This window comes from Choloepus didactylus, chromosome 11 (genome assembly GCF_015220235.1).
Source record: "Choloepus didactylus isolate mChoDid1 chromosome 11, mChoDid1.pri, whole genome shotgun sequence".
NCBI lineage: Eukaryota > Metazoa > Chordata > Mammalia > Pilosa > Megalonychidae > Choloepus > Choloepus didactylus.
Window position 1 is genome coordinate 19,434,899 of NC_051317.1, and position 16,916 is coordinate 19,451,814.

A 16,916-nucleotide genomic window follows, 5' to 3' on the forward strand; every position below is an offset into this window, starting at 1 on the left:
AATAGAGAGGTGGCAGGGGGCATAGAAAAGGGGCTTTCTAGGAGTCTGAGACCCTTGAAAAAGTGGCTCCTGTCTATGGGAATGTCTGTATAACAAGGGGGTTGGAGCAGATATCCTATAGCTAAGTGGTCTCAACCCTGGCTGCACATGGGAACCTTTTAAAACTCTGATGCCCGTGGGATGGAGAACATCTTCTTGACCAAAAGGGGGATGTGAAAGGAAATGAAATAAGCTTCAGTGGCAGAGAGATTCCAAAACGAGCCGAGAGATCACTCTGGTGGGCACTCTTACGCACACTTTAGACAACCTTTTTTAGGTTCTAAAGAATTGGGGTAGCTGGTGGTGGATACCTGAAACTATTAAACTACAACCCAGAACCCATGAATCTCGAAGACAGTTGTATAAAAATGTAGCTTATGAGGGGTGACAGTGGGATTGGGAATGCCATAAGGACCAAACTCCACTTTGTCTAGTTTATGGATCGATGTGTAGAAAAGTAGGGGAAGCAAACAAACAGACAAAGGTACCTAGTGTTCTTTTTTACTTCAATTGCTCTTTTTCACTCTAATTATTATTCTTGTTATTTTTGTGTGTGTGCTAATGAAGGTGTCAGGGATTGATTTAGGTGATGAATGTACAACTATGTAATGGTACTGTAAACAATCGAAAGTACAATTTGTTTTGTATGACTGCGTGGTATGTGAATATATCTCAATAAAATGATGATTAAAAAAAAAAAAATACATGCTAAAAAAAAAAAAAAAAAAAAAAAACTCTGATGCCCACCCTGCACCCCGGACTAATTAAGTCAGACTCTCTGGAGGTGAATTCATTCTCAGGTGAATCCATTGTGCAGCCAAGTAGAGAGCCACTAAGTGTCTCCTGAGGCTCGAAAATCCCTCTCAAATTTCTTTTTGTCTAAGCGGCAAGTGAGCTGATGTGCCACTAGGTGGTGCTTTCCAGCAAACTTTAGTGGGTCCAGAAAGGTCTAATCTAGGTTTAATTGCAGAGTGAATTCGGAAAACAGGCCTTGGTGGTCTTCACCAGTAGCAAGAAGTCTGCACTCTTGATGAGAAGGCTGAACTTTTTGGTTAATAACTTGCCGGTGAGGGTAAGAATGGTAAGATTCACCCCTGTTAAGAAACTCAGTTCTGGAGAAGAGGCGGCTCTATCCCAACAGCTGGGCTCATCCATTCACTGGCATGCTCTGGTGTCTTCTCCCTACTCTGGTCCAGCCCGAACACCAAGCCCCTCTGAAAAGTCTTCGAAAGTCACCGCCCCGTTGTGTGTGGTAGTGGACATCTGTTCTTTTCATCTGGCCAGTTAACCAGTCCCTGCCTTTCCTGTGAGTTTGCCCTACCGGATCTCAGCCAGAAGGTTGGGTCAGAGCTGACTCCACCCTCAGCTGCTGAATTAGCCAATCAGAGCACTCTATCCACTTCAGCTAGTGATTGGTCCCTGGACGGATACATGACCTAGGCCAGGCAAATCAGAACAATCGAGGCTCAGTTCTGTGGTTTTATGTGGAGGCCGTCAAGGAGGCAGTGGTCTCTCCCAGCTGGGGTTGCTGAGATGTTTGGTTAGAATCCCGAGCTGCCATCTTACCACCGTGAGGAGTGTGCTGGACGTCTCACCTTTGCTTTTTTCAAATCTACTCTCCGCCCTTCTCCTTGCCTAAGGAGCCTAAACCATATAGACTGCCTCTCTGGGCTTCCTTACTTCCTGTGTTTTGGTTGGGTTTAGCCATTGGGTAGCCTGGGCAGGATTTCGGAGAGAAGAGCAAGGTCAGGGTGTTTGTTTCCCTAGCTTCCTCACTGGGGCACTGCCACAAGCTGGCCGTGTCAGCCCCTGAAGGCCACAGCTCCAGTCAAGCAAGGCCTCTTGAAAAGTCTTATCTGGGTTCCCATAGCTGCCACTGCTATCACCCTTCAGGCCTAGGGTTGGACAGCACGTGGCTGTTTCTAGCCCCAGGGTACTGCACTGCCCTTGTTGGTTTCCCTAAACTCTGCCCTACTCTCCTCTTGTTAAATTCTCCTCACATTACCCAGCATGAATGTGCCGTCTGTTTCCTGAGGAGACCCTGACTGAGCAAGGGGAGAGGCTGCCTGAGAAGGGTGCCCACACAGAGGGAAGTGGAGGTGAGAGAACACTCAACGACCCCAGCCAACCCCAGGTGTTATCCTTGCCTCTGCTCCAACTCACACCCCACATCCAGTTACCTAAGTAATGCTAATTTTACTCCCTGCTGAGAATCTTGCTACCTAAAATTCTCAGATTCTCAAGAATTGGAACCAAGTGACACAGAGGGAAGAAGGCAGCTGCTGGTCCCTGAAGGTGGAAGTTCATGTAGTACCAGGATCAAGATTATTCTTGGGCCACACACAAATAGAAATTATGGGAAAGCGGAAACCATGAGTAACAGAGGAAGTCCATCAGTCAAGACAGGACAGTGGAGTAGAAGTGCAGAGAGCAGAGATGCCAAGGGAGAGAACTCTGAAAGATAACCACCTTGGCTGCTGATTCTGAGATGCCTGGCTGGACTGAAGCCCCTGCCCCAGGGTTTCTGTTAAGTTTCTTGCTGTATCCCTTCTCCCTGAAGTTATGAGTGAGTCTCCATCCTTTACAACCAAAGAAGCCCTGGCCTTGATTAGCCACATCTCAAAATCCAAGTTAAAGTTCTTATTACCTCTCACTTGAATTGCTGCACGGGTCTCTTAACTCCCCCACCACCTTGGTTCTGCATCCCTTGAGTTCATCCTCCCAACTGTAGTGACCCTTCTGGTAAGTAAACTTGCCATGTTGTTTCCTGCAGGTAGTCTCCTCATTGATCTCACAATAAAGTCCAAGTTGCTGGGCTTGCGTTTTATACAAAACTAGTAGTATTTCTTTACCTGAACCATGCTGTTTCTCATCTCTTTGCCTCTGTTCGTGCTCTTCCTCCTTCCAGGAATACCCTTCGCACATTCTGCACGGATGAATTCTAACTCAGCTCAGGTGTCGTCTCCTCTGCCTTCACTTCTTCACTGACTGCTTCCTCTTTCCACTCTGATAAGCTAAGAGCCCCTTTCTGTTTTTCCCATACTCCTTGTATATAATTGTATTTTATTATTTTCATGTTAGTGAAGAGTATGATGATGATGTTAGCTAACAATTACGGAGAACTTACTATGTACTAAACTCTAAGCTAGCACGTTACACACATCATCTCCTTTAATAGTCACCAAAGATTATACCTATGAAGTAGATCCTATTATTATTATTATTATTATTATACCTATAAGGTAGGTTCTATTATTCCTCATTTTCCAGAAAAATGAAAGAGAGAGATGGAGTAACTTGCCCGAAGTCACACAGTTAGAAAGTGGTAGACTCAGGTCATTGCTCATTTATTTAATAACTGTTTTATTGAGAAATAATTCAAATGCCATACAATTCACCCTTGTAAAGTGTACAATTCAGTGGTTTTTAGTATATTCACAGAGTTGTACAACTATCACCACAGTCAAGTGTAGAACATTTTCATCACTCCTGAAAGAAACTTGTGCCCATTAATTGCTCATTTCTTTTCCTCTGCTCTTAGCAGCTGGCATGGTGCCCAGCTCATAGTATCTGCTCAACTGGTGCTTGTTAAAGAATGGATGTTACCCTACTTAGGAAGGTGCAAGAGAGAGCTTCCTTATGCAGTGTTCTTCACTAAGACATATTATCTCATTAATGCTCCCAACACCTGAAGGTGAATGTTATTGCACACATAATACAGATGAGGAAACCAAGATTCAGGGAGTGTCATTAACTGGTTTAAAGTCACACAACTAGTAATTAACACCATCATTCTCACATTAAGTAAACTACTACTAACTTTAATTGAACACTTGACTATGTATAGGCACTGTGCTTAATTCTTCATGTATGTTGCTCATTCATTCATTCATTCATTCATTTTATAGATAGTGAGAACCTACTGCAGTTGGGATGCCCTGATGACGTCCTTTGAATGCCTGGATCTCACTGTGACTAAAGGCATATCCATCCTGGACTTTTCAATTAAATAAGGCAGTAAACTTCTTTCATTCTTTTTCCCCTCTACTTATTTTTGTATTGCCTAAATATTTTGGTATTGTTTTCTGTCATTTCCTTTGAAAGAATATTATCCTTGTAAATTGTTTATCCTTGAGAAATTCTTTCTGAGGTTCCTTCTTTTTCCTAACAAACTCGTACACATCCTTCAGTATCCACCCAAACATCACCTCCCCTGTGATCTCTCCCATGTGTCCCTCAGCAGAATCAGAAGTTCCCTCCTCTGGGCTCTCATGGTAGCCTGTACATTGTTCCAGTAAAACACCATCATATCGAGTTTTTGCATACTTGTCTGCTAAGACCACTTAGTTCAGTGGCTTGTTCGTCTTTGTGTCCCCAGAGCCTAGATCAGGGGCTGGGAATGAGTAAGGGAATGAATGAATACGTAGCCTGAATCCTTCTGCTGTGACAGACGCCTTCTCTCTGGTTGCCTAGTAGAAATAGAAACCAATTTGTCACTCTGCTCTACACAGATTAGTCACAGTTTAATCAACCACAGTGTGGTGTAATATATTTACTGAGCTAAGTGAATGCTGAAAAACAATTCCAGTTTTAATGTGGACTTGTCAGTGCTCTTATACACTTAGCCTCCCTTGCTACCCATCCCTCTTGTACTTACTCTGGAGGCTACAGGGTGCAGTAGACTTGGAGTTAGGGGCTTGGGTTCCAGTCCCCGCACAGCTTCCTGTATGAATTTGTGAACTCTTCTCATCTTCTTAGAGGCCTGGACCAGATCAGGAGCTGAAACTCCCAATACCCACAAAAACTACAGGGCCAATGACCACTCATACCCAGGTTGTTACAGTCAGGCGGGAAACAGGACCAATGTGCTAGATGTTGCAGTTTTTTTAAGAGAAGCTAAAAATCTAGATTTTTGTATGAAAGGCCTGCTTTAAAAAATATTGTGTGCCTAGGTTGTAAAGAATTGGGCACTCACCTACTTCAGGAGTGCAAAATGATCCAATCCCCGTGGTGAGGAATTTGGTAATATCTTTCAAACTACCCTTTGATCCAGCAAATCCCATTTCTAGGCATCTCCCTTGAATATTCACTTCCACAGTACAGAATGAAATGTGCACAAGGTTATTCATTATGGCATTATTTTAATAGCCAAGACTAAAAACGACCCCAAATGTCCAGCTATAGGAGACTGTTTTAACCGTAGTTCATTTACACCATGGAGTACCATGCAGCTGGAAATAAAGAATCCGTCAATTTATATGTGTTTATATGGAGCCCTTTCCAGGATCATTTACATGATAAAAGCAAGTGCAGCACAGTGTCTGGAGGAGTGCTCTTTGATCATGAATCTCCCAGCTGACGGAAGGCATTGGTTGGGAGGTGGAAGGGCCAACCCCCAATTTCCTGCTACCCATCCCCATACACTGTAGTGCCGACCCCTGTGCTGGGCACACAGCAGGTGCTTGATAAATATCCATGTGATAGAATAAATGCAGAGAAGCTTAACAGCACCAAAGGTGGGAGATGACCAGAGAATCCGAGCCAGACAAAGGGCATGGTGATTGCAGCCTGCAATGTCAGCTTGACTTCTTCCAGACACATCCTCCCGCTGAGGAGGGAACAAGGAGCTATAAAATGGAAATTGAAGGAGAATTGCTTCAGAGCAGCTGTCAGGAAGCACTTCCCCCAGCGGGGACAGCGGAGACAGCGGAGACAGAGGATGTGCAGAATCACCTCTTGCAAGGTTGTCTGGGTTCACGCACCTGGGCCTGCCCCTCCTGCTTGCCAGGTGGCCACCAGGGAATTCCACACAAGCCTCCTGTCATCTCCCCATTGTGGGAAACCTGGGGTGATCTGCTGGCCCCATTTCCAAAGGGGTCTTTTCCAAAAGGGATGTCAGGGGCTGCTTCCTAGAGAGGCTTCTCCCACGGGCTGGAGAATCTGGGCCCACATGCCTGTGAAAAGCCCAACATTTTAGGATAATGGCCACCTGCCCTAGGGTCTCTGGCCATGCTGTACTTCTGCTTTAACACCCTCCTCCCTTTTAGCCTCATTAATTCTTACTCATCCTTTGAACCTCCAGTCAGGTGACGCTGCCTCAGGGAAGACTTCCAGACCCTTGCAATCTAGGTCTCATCTTCCTATTACATATTCTAGAAGTATTTTCCCTTCATTATACTTAATACAGTTGTAACTTTATTAATATCATTACTTGTTTAAAGTCTGCCTCACTGACTAAACTGCAATCCCCGTAAGGGCAGGGACCATCTCTGATTTTGCTTACCAGCAATGAGCACAGTGCCCAGCACATAATAGGTACTCAGTAAACATTTTTGAATTAGTGAAGGGGTGAATAAAGGAGTCTTGATTAAAGGAGCAAGTAGTTCATTTGTGTAAGGTTTGGCCTCCTCAAAAGATAGCATCTCCTTTGCTTCTAAAAAGCAGGGCATGGAGCGGTCCATTCTTGACTTCCCCAGTCCAGACTGCTTGCTGATTCACATTCTGAAAACTCCGAATTTCAAAATTCTGTCTGAAAATGTACAGATTCTTGAGTTTCTGATTCAGTAGGAGGAGGACTCAGGAGAGTGAATTTTTAGAAAACTTTTCTCAGGTGATTGTGATGCATGGCCAGGGTTGAGACCCACTTTCTAAATTGATCTCAAAGATGTCTTCTTCCCTCTAACTGCCTGTTCTACCCAGGATCTATCCACCACCTCTCCTCCCCTGGGGGCAGCACAGTTGCCTCACTGGGCTCTCAGGGCTCCAGGCTTGGCGTCCCCATTCATTTACCATGTGGCAGCCTGCCAGAGCCATCTTTCTTGAATGAAAGCCTAATCATATCACTTTACTGCTAAGACTTTCTGCAGAGCCTCACTGCCTTCAGGATAAGCCCCACTTCCGGGAGAGCCACACAAGGCCCCTGTTTACTTCTCCAGGCTCATCCCCCTGGTTGCTTCTCAGCCTCCTAGCTCATACTCTGCTTCCAACATGTGAGATACCCAGGGCCCAAAGGGGAGTGTTCTGCCCATCTGCTCTTCTGTTCAGGAACGCTTGACTGTGCTCCCCACTCCACCTGGCAGTGTCTGCTTCTCTGAGTTTCCTTGGACGCAGGGTTGCCTCTGGGAAGTCTTATCTGATACTCCTCCACCTACAGTGCCCTCCACCTGCCCCAGGTAAACGTTTGTCACATCCTATTTAACGGTCTGTTTACTTGTCTGCTACAGTGTTTGATTGTGAGCAACTTGAGGGCAGTGACTATATCTTGAATCCTCAGTGCCTAACAGTTTTTGGCTCTCAATAATTATTTCTTAAAGAATACACGTTGATGAACACGGCTTTCATGGAACCACTTATCTGTTCAAAAACAATCAGTGACTGCATTTCCTACATCAGTGGTTCTCAGACTTCAGAGTGCATCAGACTCACTTGGAGGGCCTGTTAAACACAGATTGCTTGGCTTCACTCCCACAATTTCTGATTAATTTGGGGTGGGGCCTGAAAATTTGCATGTCTACCAAGTACCCGGGTGATGTTGATGCTGCCGGTCTGGGACCATACTTTGAGAAGCGCTGACTGACAGACTTTCAGCTGATGTCATCCCCAACTGATACACATCATCATGATAATGATTTTTAAATCCAAAGACAGTAAATGCCAATAGGTGAATTTCAGGTGGGATAGGGATGCAGATATGCTCTCATGATCCAGGTGACCTTCTTCCCTGCTTAAGGTATTCTCCAGGACCCCAATCCACCTCATTTGTAGGCTGGATCAACAGCTCAAGACCTCATTTCCTATCTTGGGCTTCATTTGCTGTGGGAGGGGCCGCCTCCCAGCCACCTCGGCAGGCCTGGTGCCCAGCTCCCAGGCAGCTGCATGGCATACTAATGCAGGTGGCTTGAGGTGTGCAGAATCCTGAGCCCTCTCCCATCTCAGCCCCCATGATTAGCTGCGGTGCTGATTGGATTCCGGGGGCAGAGGTGGCCAGGCAGGGGCCATGGCTGGAGCAGGTGGGGCAAGACAGAGTTCCCCCAAATTGCCTTGCCCATCTTGATGGGTGGCAAAAGTGAAGTATTTACAGGGCCTTCAACACAGCTGGGATCTGCAGGCTGCAGGCCCCCCAGGCGTGTGAATGGGGCCTTCAGGGTGTGGGGCAGAGTCAGGGATAGAAAGAAAAGGGGGCTGTGCTGGGAGCCAGGACTGGGGGCCTGTTCTCCCCACATTACCTGTGAGGCGCTCCTTCAAATTCCTTCCAGGCCATGTTGAAAGACTACTTGCCAGGATAGGAAGATAGGACATGTATTATTTAACAGTTTGTTAGTTTAATTGTTAACTTTAACTATTTAGACATGTGGTACGTAGGCCCATGTACTCCTGCTCAAACTGCTGAAATATTTGGGGTGGGCCTGTCTACTAGAGTAAGCAGGGTGAGGTGAGGAGGCTTGGGTGTTGCTTTCCAGGGTAAGGGTCTTCCCCTGGAGGACCCCAGACTCCTGCCACCCCAGGACGGCTCTGTATCCCTCAGGAGCACCTGGAGGGATTTCTGTCCTGGGAAATCAAGATGAAAATACTGGTTCCACAGTTACGTGGTAGCAACTTTGTGCCCAGGCATCCCAATAAAGAAGAGGCCTGGACCTGAGGGAGGTTTCTATCTGAGGTTCTATCTGAGGTTCCCACCAGGTTGTCAGGCAGAGGTCATGCGAGTGGGATCAGGAAAAAACCTAGGCATTGCTGCTTGCCAGATGTAAGTCCACCAGCTCTCTAAACCTCAGTTTCCTCATCATTCAATGGAGGTAATTGTAGTACCTGATCAGAGAGGGGTTTTGCTGAAGTCTTTGTGCCTGCACAGGTGGGTAATTAACAAGTGGAAGCTATTTGGGATTTCCTGCTTAGTTCATCCATGACCGTGACCAGAGTTTGACAAGTTGGAGGAGGATGTCCTCTGGGTCTTTGGCCTTCGCTTTGGACATTTCTGGTCTGCTCTTGGGCAACCTTCCAACTTATTTCAGGGGCCCAGAACTCCCATCTTAGATATCAGACTCCTAAATGCAGATTCCTGGACCCCTGCAGCAGAGAGTCTTATTCTAAAATAGGTCTAGGTTGGGCCTGGGAATCTGCATTTTAAATGCTCTCCCAGCTGATGCTCATACAAGAGGCAACCCTTGGTTGAGAAAGCAAGACTCAAAGGCAGGACCAAGAGCAGGTACTGGGAGGCAGATTCCTACTCAATCCAAAGAAGAATGATTCTAAATATCAAAGCTGCCCAAGAATGAAAGAACTTCCCTAAGAAGTAGCGAGCCCCTTGTCACCAAAGATATGCAAGTAAATGCCAGATAAACACCTGACCGAGGTACTATAGGACATGACCCAAACCTTAGCTTGAGAGTTGGAGCTCATGACCCTGAAAATCTCTGAGATTCCACCTCGTCTTTCCTCTACCTTTTCTTTCTCAGAAAATGCTCTATCTGTCCTTCCTACTTGTGTCATGGTGATCTCTCTCCAAGGGAGAGCCTCAGTTCAAGTCTCATTTTGAGAATGGAACAAATGCTTTTGTATCGAGGACAGGAAGCCGGTGATGAAGAGGATCATTTCAGGCTGCTCCGGGCAATTGTGCAAGCAGGGGAAGAGGAGTCCTGCCTCCAGCTTTCTGTGCTCACCCCAATCTTCCTCCTCCCCACTCTCCACACTTAATCGATAAAAGGAGTTGGAAGCAAAGGAAGCTGTAGAGCCAGTTGGAGACTGTGCTCAGGGGAGGACTTGGAGCTGCCACGTCTTGCAGTAGCTGTGCCTAACGCCGCATGTAATCACTGCCATGTGTCTCTGTCAAGAACTTGGGTACGCTTCAGAGCAGTCCCTGAAAACTCCCCCTTGCAAGACCCTCTGGGCCAGAGACAAATGAACAAGTTGGGACAGTGATAAATCCTGCTATCCTTCTGTGGTCAGAAGCTTCCTGCAGCAAGCCTGCTTAGCAAGGGACAAGGAGAGAGGGACTGGGGTGGGCAATTACACCCCAAGTACATTCTGTCAAAGTGGGCCTGACTGATATGTTGGAGTAGATGGATTGACATGCCAGTTGTTGAGAATCTGAAAAAGTAATCAAGGGGATGGGGGGCTCATTTTCACCTGATCATTTCCCAACCAATCAACTTTGAGGGCCCCATATCCCAGCCTTCTCAGGTTCTAGGGAACCCGAGATGTCTGAACCCGGCTCAGTGTCTTCTCACCTGTGTTCCAGAAGCCAGCAGAAAGCATAGCACTTGGAGCCCCACACTGTCCTTGGAAACCCAACTCCTCTGAGCCAATACTGAGCATTTCCCCCTTAGACCAACCCCTGCCCCACCACCATTCAAGGATAGTGAATCTGTCTCTCTTTGGGCACCGACATCTTTCCACCTTGAGTATCAGTCATTTTTCCAATGGTGGCCACGCGTTGAGCACCTACCATGTGTCAGATGCTGTGCTAAGAGTGTCATACACAGAACCTCAAATGTTGAAAAACACATAGAGGAGGAATTATTAGCTCCATTTTGCAGATGAAAAAGTGAGGCACAAAATAGGTCTGTGTGACTTTAACATCTGATTGTTTGCGCTGGCAAGGAGGGTAACAGAGCAAATAAACATATGGACCCTGGAGCCAGTCTCCCTGTGTATGAATCCAGGCCCTGCCTCTTAGTAGTTACCAGCAGAGTTACTTTTAACCTCTCTGAGCCTTAGTTTTTCTCTCTGTAAAGTGAGGATAATAAAAATAACAGTATCTACTTCTTTGTACTTGTGGTAGGCAGAATGATGGTCCCCCAAACATGTCCACGCCCCACCCCTGGAAGCTGTGAGCATGTCGCCTTACATGGCAAAAGGGACTTTGCAGATGGGATTAAGTTAAAGAACTTGAGGTGGGAGATTATCTTGGATGGTCTGGATGGGCCAATATAATTGGAAATGTCCTAAAAAGAGGGAAGTAGAGTACCAGAGGTGGAGAGAGAGGATGCAAGATTCTGTGCTGCCAGCTTTGAAGATGGAGGAAGAGACCATACGCCAAGGAATGCAGACATTCCCTAGAAGCTGGCAAAGGCAAGGAAACAGATTTTCCTCTATAGCTTCCAGAAGGAACACAGCTCTGCCAACTCCTTGACTTTTAGCCCAGTGAAATCCATTTCAGTCTTCTGACATCTATAGCAATTAGTTAATAAATTTGTGTTGTTTTAAACCACTGTGTGTGGTAATTTGTTACACCAGCGATAAGAAATTGATAGTTTATTGTGAGTTTTTTAAAAGAAATCAGTGAAATGCCAGGCACATTGGGTTGGTTTTATTAAAGTTCACTGCAAACGCTGCCTTCCAGTTTTCCTGTGAGCCTCTTGATATATTACATATCTTTCTATCCCAAGCATAATCCTTTATAACACTTGCTACATAGTAGTTGCGGTCAACATTTGGTAGATGAATGATGATTTCGTTCACTAAGAAAAAGAAAGGGAGGAAGGAATCCCTGCACATTGTGGTATGATCTAGAACTAGGCATTTGGAGTCAAAGAGATTACTATAACAGTGATTGAGTGGTCCAGATTTCACTCTACTCAAAGGATTGATGGTCCCGGCTAAGACCCCAGTGGTTCTCTACACAGAGCGACACATTGAATAATTAACAGTTGTTCTAGTTTGCTAATGCTGCCAGAATGCAAAACACCAGAGATGGATTGGCTTTTATAAAAGGGGTTTATTTGGTTACACAGTTACAGTCTTAAGGCCATAAAGAGTCCAAGGTAACCCATCAACAATCAGGTACCTTCACTGGAGGATGGCCAATGGTGTCCAGAAAACTTCTGTTAGTTGGGAAAGCATGTGACTGGCATCTGCTCCAAAGTTCTGGTTTCAAAATGGCTTTCTCCCAGGATGTTCCTCTCTAGGCTGCAGTTCCTCAAAAATGCCACTCTTAGTTGCACTTGGGATATTTGTCCTCTCTTAGCTTCTCCGGAGCAAGAGTCTGCTTTCAACAGCCATCTTCAAAATGTCTCTTATCTGCAGCTTCTGTGCTTTCTTCAAAGTGTCCCTCTTGGCTGTACTAGCTTGCTCCTTCTGTCTGATCTTATATAGTGCTCCAGTAATTTAATTCAGACCCACCCTGAATGGGTGGGCCATCACCTCCATGGAAATCATCCAATCAGAGTCTTCACCCACAGTTGGGTGGGACACATCTCCATGGAAACACTCAAAGAATTACAATCTAATTGACACCAACAGGTCTGCCCACACAAGATTACATTAAAGATAATGGCATTTGGGGGGACATAATACATTCAAACTGACACAACAGTCTTCACTAAGAGTTTTATTAGTTGTGGCACAGACAATTTTATTCTCTGACACAAAGAAGAGTGCAGCTCAAGACTTTCTATAGGAAGTGTTCCTTCTTCATTCCAATGCATAAATAATATGTTTTAGTTGAGACTTTTGGTTGCCAGTGGCAGGAATTTAACTCAAATGAACTTGAGGAAACAAAACAAAACAAAAAAGCAATAACCAAAAATTTAAAACCTGAATACCACCAGAATTTATTGGTTAGCATACCTGAAAAATATCTTGTTGTAGGTCTAACTTCAGGTACTGCTGGATCTGGGCATTTGAATCATGTCATCAGGAATTGTTCTCTCCACCTCTCAGCTTTGCTTTCCTCTTCATTCTCAGGCAGGCTCTGCCCATATGGTGAACCCCAGAAAATCCAGGCTTGCATATTACTGGCTTAACAACCTCTAGGGAAAGAGGATCTCTTTCTCTTTCTCAATGGTTCCTGCAAAAGTCTTGGGATAGATTCTGACTGGTCCAGCTTGAATCAGATGCCCATTCCTGAACCATCATTGTAGCCAGGAAGCAGGAATACCCTAATTGGTCAGACTTGGGTTGTGTGCTGACCCATGGAGATGAGACAGTCTCACTAGAGCCTCAAGGACTGAGAGTAGGGGGAGCATGGTCCCCAAAGGGAAATGGAGGACCTGTACCAGAGAAGGGCAAGAGATGCTGGGCAGACACAAACTATAGAAGTTTCCTTCCCAGGATCACTTTCAGAATAAGAGGCAGAAGTAGGACTGGGTTCCAGCCTCCTAAATCCCAAACCAATTTGGTTCTTAAGTCAAATAGGTTGAGTGTCAAGGCTGGCTCTGCTACTAAAACAATTATGGTCCCATGGGATTGTAAGGAAAAATGAACAGGAGTATGGGGGAGGGATGGGGGAGAGGATATCAGAAATAGACACTCCCTGCTAACAAGAGAATCTCAGAATCTCAGGATTGGAAGACCACCAAGTCTAACGTTTCCATTCCCTTTACAACTTCTTCTGCAGGTGACTGGCCAGCCTGTGTGTGTGTGTGTGTGTGTGTGTGTATGTGTATGTGTGTGTGTGTGTGCGCCCCAGGGACAGGAAACCCACTCCTTTTTTAAGGAGGTCATATTTTAATATCTCTGGTCAGTAAAAATAAATATCCCTATTTTGAACTCAAATCTGTCTTCCTGTAGCTTCCACCCACTTGGCCTTGGAGTCGTAGAAAATAAGTCAAACTCCTTTGGAATGGCCCAGAATAGAGTATTAGAGGGATAGTCCAAAGGACTAGGCTCTGACCCAGGTTCCTTACTAGGAGGGCAAGGAAGCTGTGATCAAATGTAAGTATAGATGTGAAAATGCTTTGCATGTCACAAATAATAATATTAAGAATAACAATAATATTTGTCAAGTATTTACTATATGCCAGGCACTGTTCCAAAGGTATTATCTCATTTTATTCTCATAACAAGCATTTGATATAAATAGTATTATTACTTCAGTCACACAGATGAGAAAAGTGATGTCAAAAGGCTTAAATCACATGTCCCAGGCCACACAGCTAGTTTAAGTGGCAGAGTAGAGATAAGAACCCAGTTGGCTTGATTTCCAGGTGAGCGTCCTTATTCAAAACACTTGCAAAATAGATGTGATGCAAGCATTGCTTTAATTGAATGTTTCAGCTTAAAGGAGTTGGGTGGGTGGATTTGGTTCCTCTCTCTTTTCTGAGGTTGCTGAGTGGTTTTTGGCTTCCCTGTCCTCCTCGTGGGGGCAGGAAGAGCCATAGAATGTGCCAGATCAGCCAAGAGAGTGCCCCCAGCAAAAGACCCCTCATAGTCAAATTTCCTGTGAAACATGTTCTAAAAGATCACTTTTCTCTTCCCTGGTCCAGAGATGAAATAACCCACAGGTGGCTCTTGAGATAGAGAGGAAGATGAAGGAGAAGGCTGTGTATATTACAAGAACATAAAAGGTACCATGCTCTGTTTATTCAGATTGGGAAACAGATTCCAGGAACAATGTGTCTGCCTCCGTGTAATTATCCTGAAAGTGGTCAGCATTTCATTCAGCTCCAAAACTCATAAAGAGGTTTCAAAGAGTCGGGTACTCTGGGGACTGTTTTTATCAAAGGGGACTTAAGAAGAGGTAAGATTTCTAGATCAAAATCATCTCTTAATCGAATCAGTGACAACTGAAAAAAAAATTTAAAAACAGTAGAGAAAAAGTAGGGAAACATGTTGGATGTGCAAATTGAAAGAGGAGAGAACTGACCCAGAAACCTGGCAGATAATCTCCACACTATTTGCTGGTGTTAGTGAGAGTAGAAAGAAATGAATTTGTTGGAATCGTAAACTCCTAGCCTAGGAGAAACACAGAGCTGCCATCTGTACCAGCCTTTTCACTTAATGCAGTTACATGTAATTTAACTTATGCATTCATTTATTTTTCAACAAATAAGCACCATGCACTGTGTTAAGTACTAGAGATGCAAAGAAGAACACGGCAGACATGTTCCTTCCCTCAAACGGTTTACCATCCCCAGGTACATACCAGAGTGCAGTGCCCAGGCCTCCCATGCCCTTCTTAGCACGAAGCTTCTGTTCCTACCAGCTCCCACCCCAGATTCTGCTTTATTTTTCAAGGACATCCCATGGGGCTTATTAGTTTTAGTAGCACAACCAGCCCTCATACTCTGGCCTGTTTGACTTTAGAACTGGAATTAGTTTGGGATTCAAGTGACTGGATTCTAGTCTTGCTTCTGCCCCCTGCCTTTTGATCTTGGGGGAGAAAATTCTATTAATACACAGGAGGAAACTGAGCCCCAGGGAAAGTTTTCCTCCTCTTGCCACCTCTATAATGTTCAAGTCTTGGCTCCCCCACTCACAGGCTGTGCACCCATTAGCAAGTTACTTAGTCACTCTGTTCTTCGGTTTCATCAGGTATAAAACAAGGATAATGGAAGTTTTTGTTAAGATAAATGTATGTGAAATGTTTAGAATAGTGCCAGATGTGTAAAAAGCATTCAATAAATATAGAGCACTGCAGTCTGTTTTTCATAGTATTTATCACTATTCATTATATATTTGAGGGGCTATTAGATTTATGTCAGCCTCCACCACTAGACTGTGAACTCTATAAGGACTATTTTACCCAATGTTGTATCCCCAGCACCCACCTCAGTGACTGTCATGCCATAGAGAGACACTCAATAAATATTTGTTTAGTGAGTGAATGAATGAATGATTTTCTTCCCCAATCCATCTGAGATTGCAGAGAAAAGAAGAATCTGAAGGGCTGCCAGAGCATCTGCTCCTGGAGGTTTTTTCTAACAAGCTCCAACAGCTGTTTGTTCTAGAAGCCACCATAAAAAGCATTCTGAAAGGAGAGAGGGAGAAAACAGCAGTAAGGGAGAGATGTATGGCCCAGCTGGGATCCCGTGCTGCAGCGAGACTCGGGGGGAGGGAAGGGGGAAGGGCGAGAAGGCAGACGCAGGGGCAGAAGCAAGAAGACAGAGGCGCATATTTGAGCCAGAGACACAGAGAGAGAGAGACTCAGAGAAGCAGAGACAGAGCAACTGCAGAGAGGGCTCCGTGGTTGGCAGAGTGGGAGAAGGAAAGGAGGGAAGAGAAGTGTTTGAGCTGGCAGCTGATTCCCCAAATCTCTGAGGAGTTTTGAGAGATAGAGAGTAATGCAGACCTCAGCCTTGCCTGGTTGATTTATGACCTGCGAGAGTTGGGCCACAGTTGAGCTAGACACATTAGGTGGCTGTGTGCCCTGGAATGCTCGCAGCCGTGCCTGGGACTTCCCCGGAGAACACCGCTTCTGAGCAGATAACAGAATGGAGTTTGTACTGCTCTAGGGGGACCTGAACAGTTCTCAGAGTCAGGGAAATCATGGGATAGAGGACTTATAATGCCTTTGTAATTATCTCCGTTCTAATTGGGAGTCACACAAGAAGTTTGGACTCAAAACCACTGATCCTGTTGGCCAGCCTCCCTCCCTCCCTTCTTTCTTCCTTCCCTCACTCCCTCCCTCCCTTACTTCCTCCCTGATTTATTGAGCATTCACAATGGTACAAGCCCACCAGGGATGCAGACATTATTAAGACATTATTCTTAACTTTTAAAGAGCTCTCAGTGGCACCATGTAAAAAGGGAAAAAGCAAGCAGTAGAATAATAGGTACAGTATAATACCATTTATACAAACTAAAATTTTTTTTTCTTCATGATACATGTATTTAACAGGTACTTACTGATGTAAGTGTAAAAATGGATTAAATAGGAACAATCTCAATTTATGACTGAGATTGCTAGGGGATGAGGTGGGGAGGAAGGAATTGAAACCTGGAATGAGGAACCAAGGGTTTTCAACTTTAAATGAGCAATGGGTTACTTATTTTATTTAAAATAAATTTTATTTAAAAAATTGCAGAAATTCAACAGTTTTTTTTAAATGGCTGTTTTGAGATGGTGGATACATATTTTGTATATGCAGTGCTTTAAAATTTCTCAGAATTAAAAAAAAATTAAGAAACTGAGCAACTGATTATATTTCAGAAGAGACAAA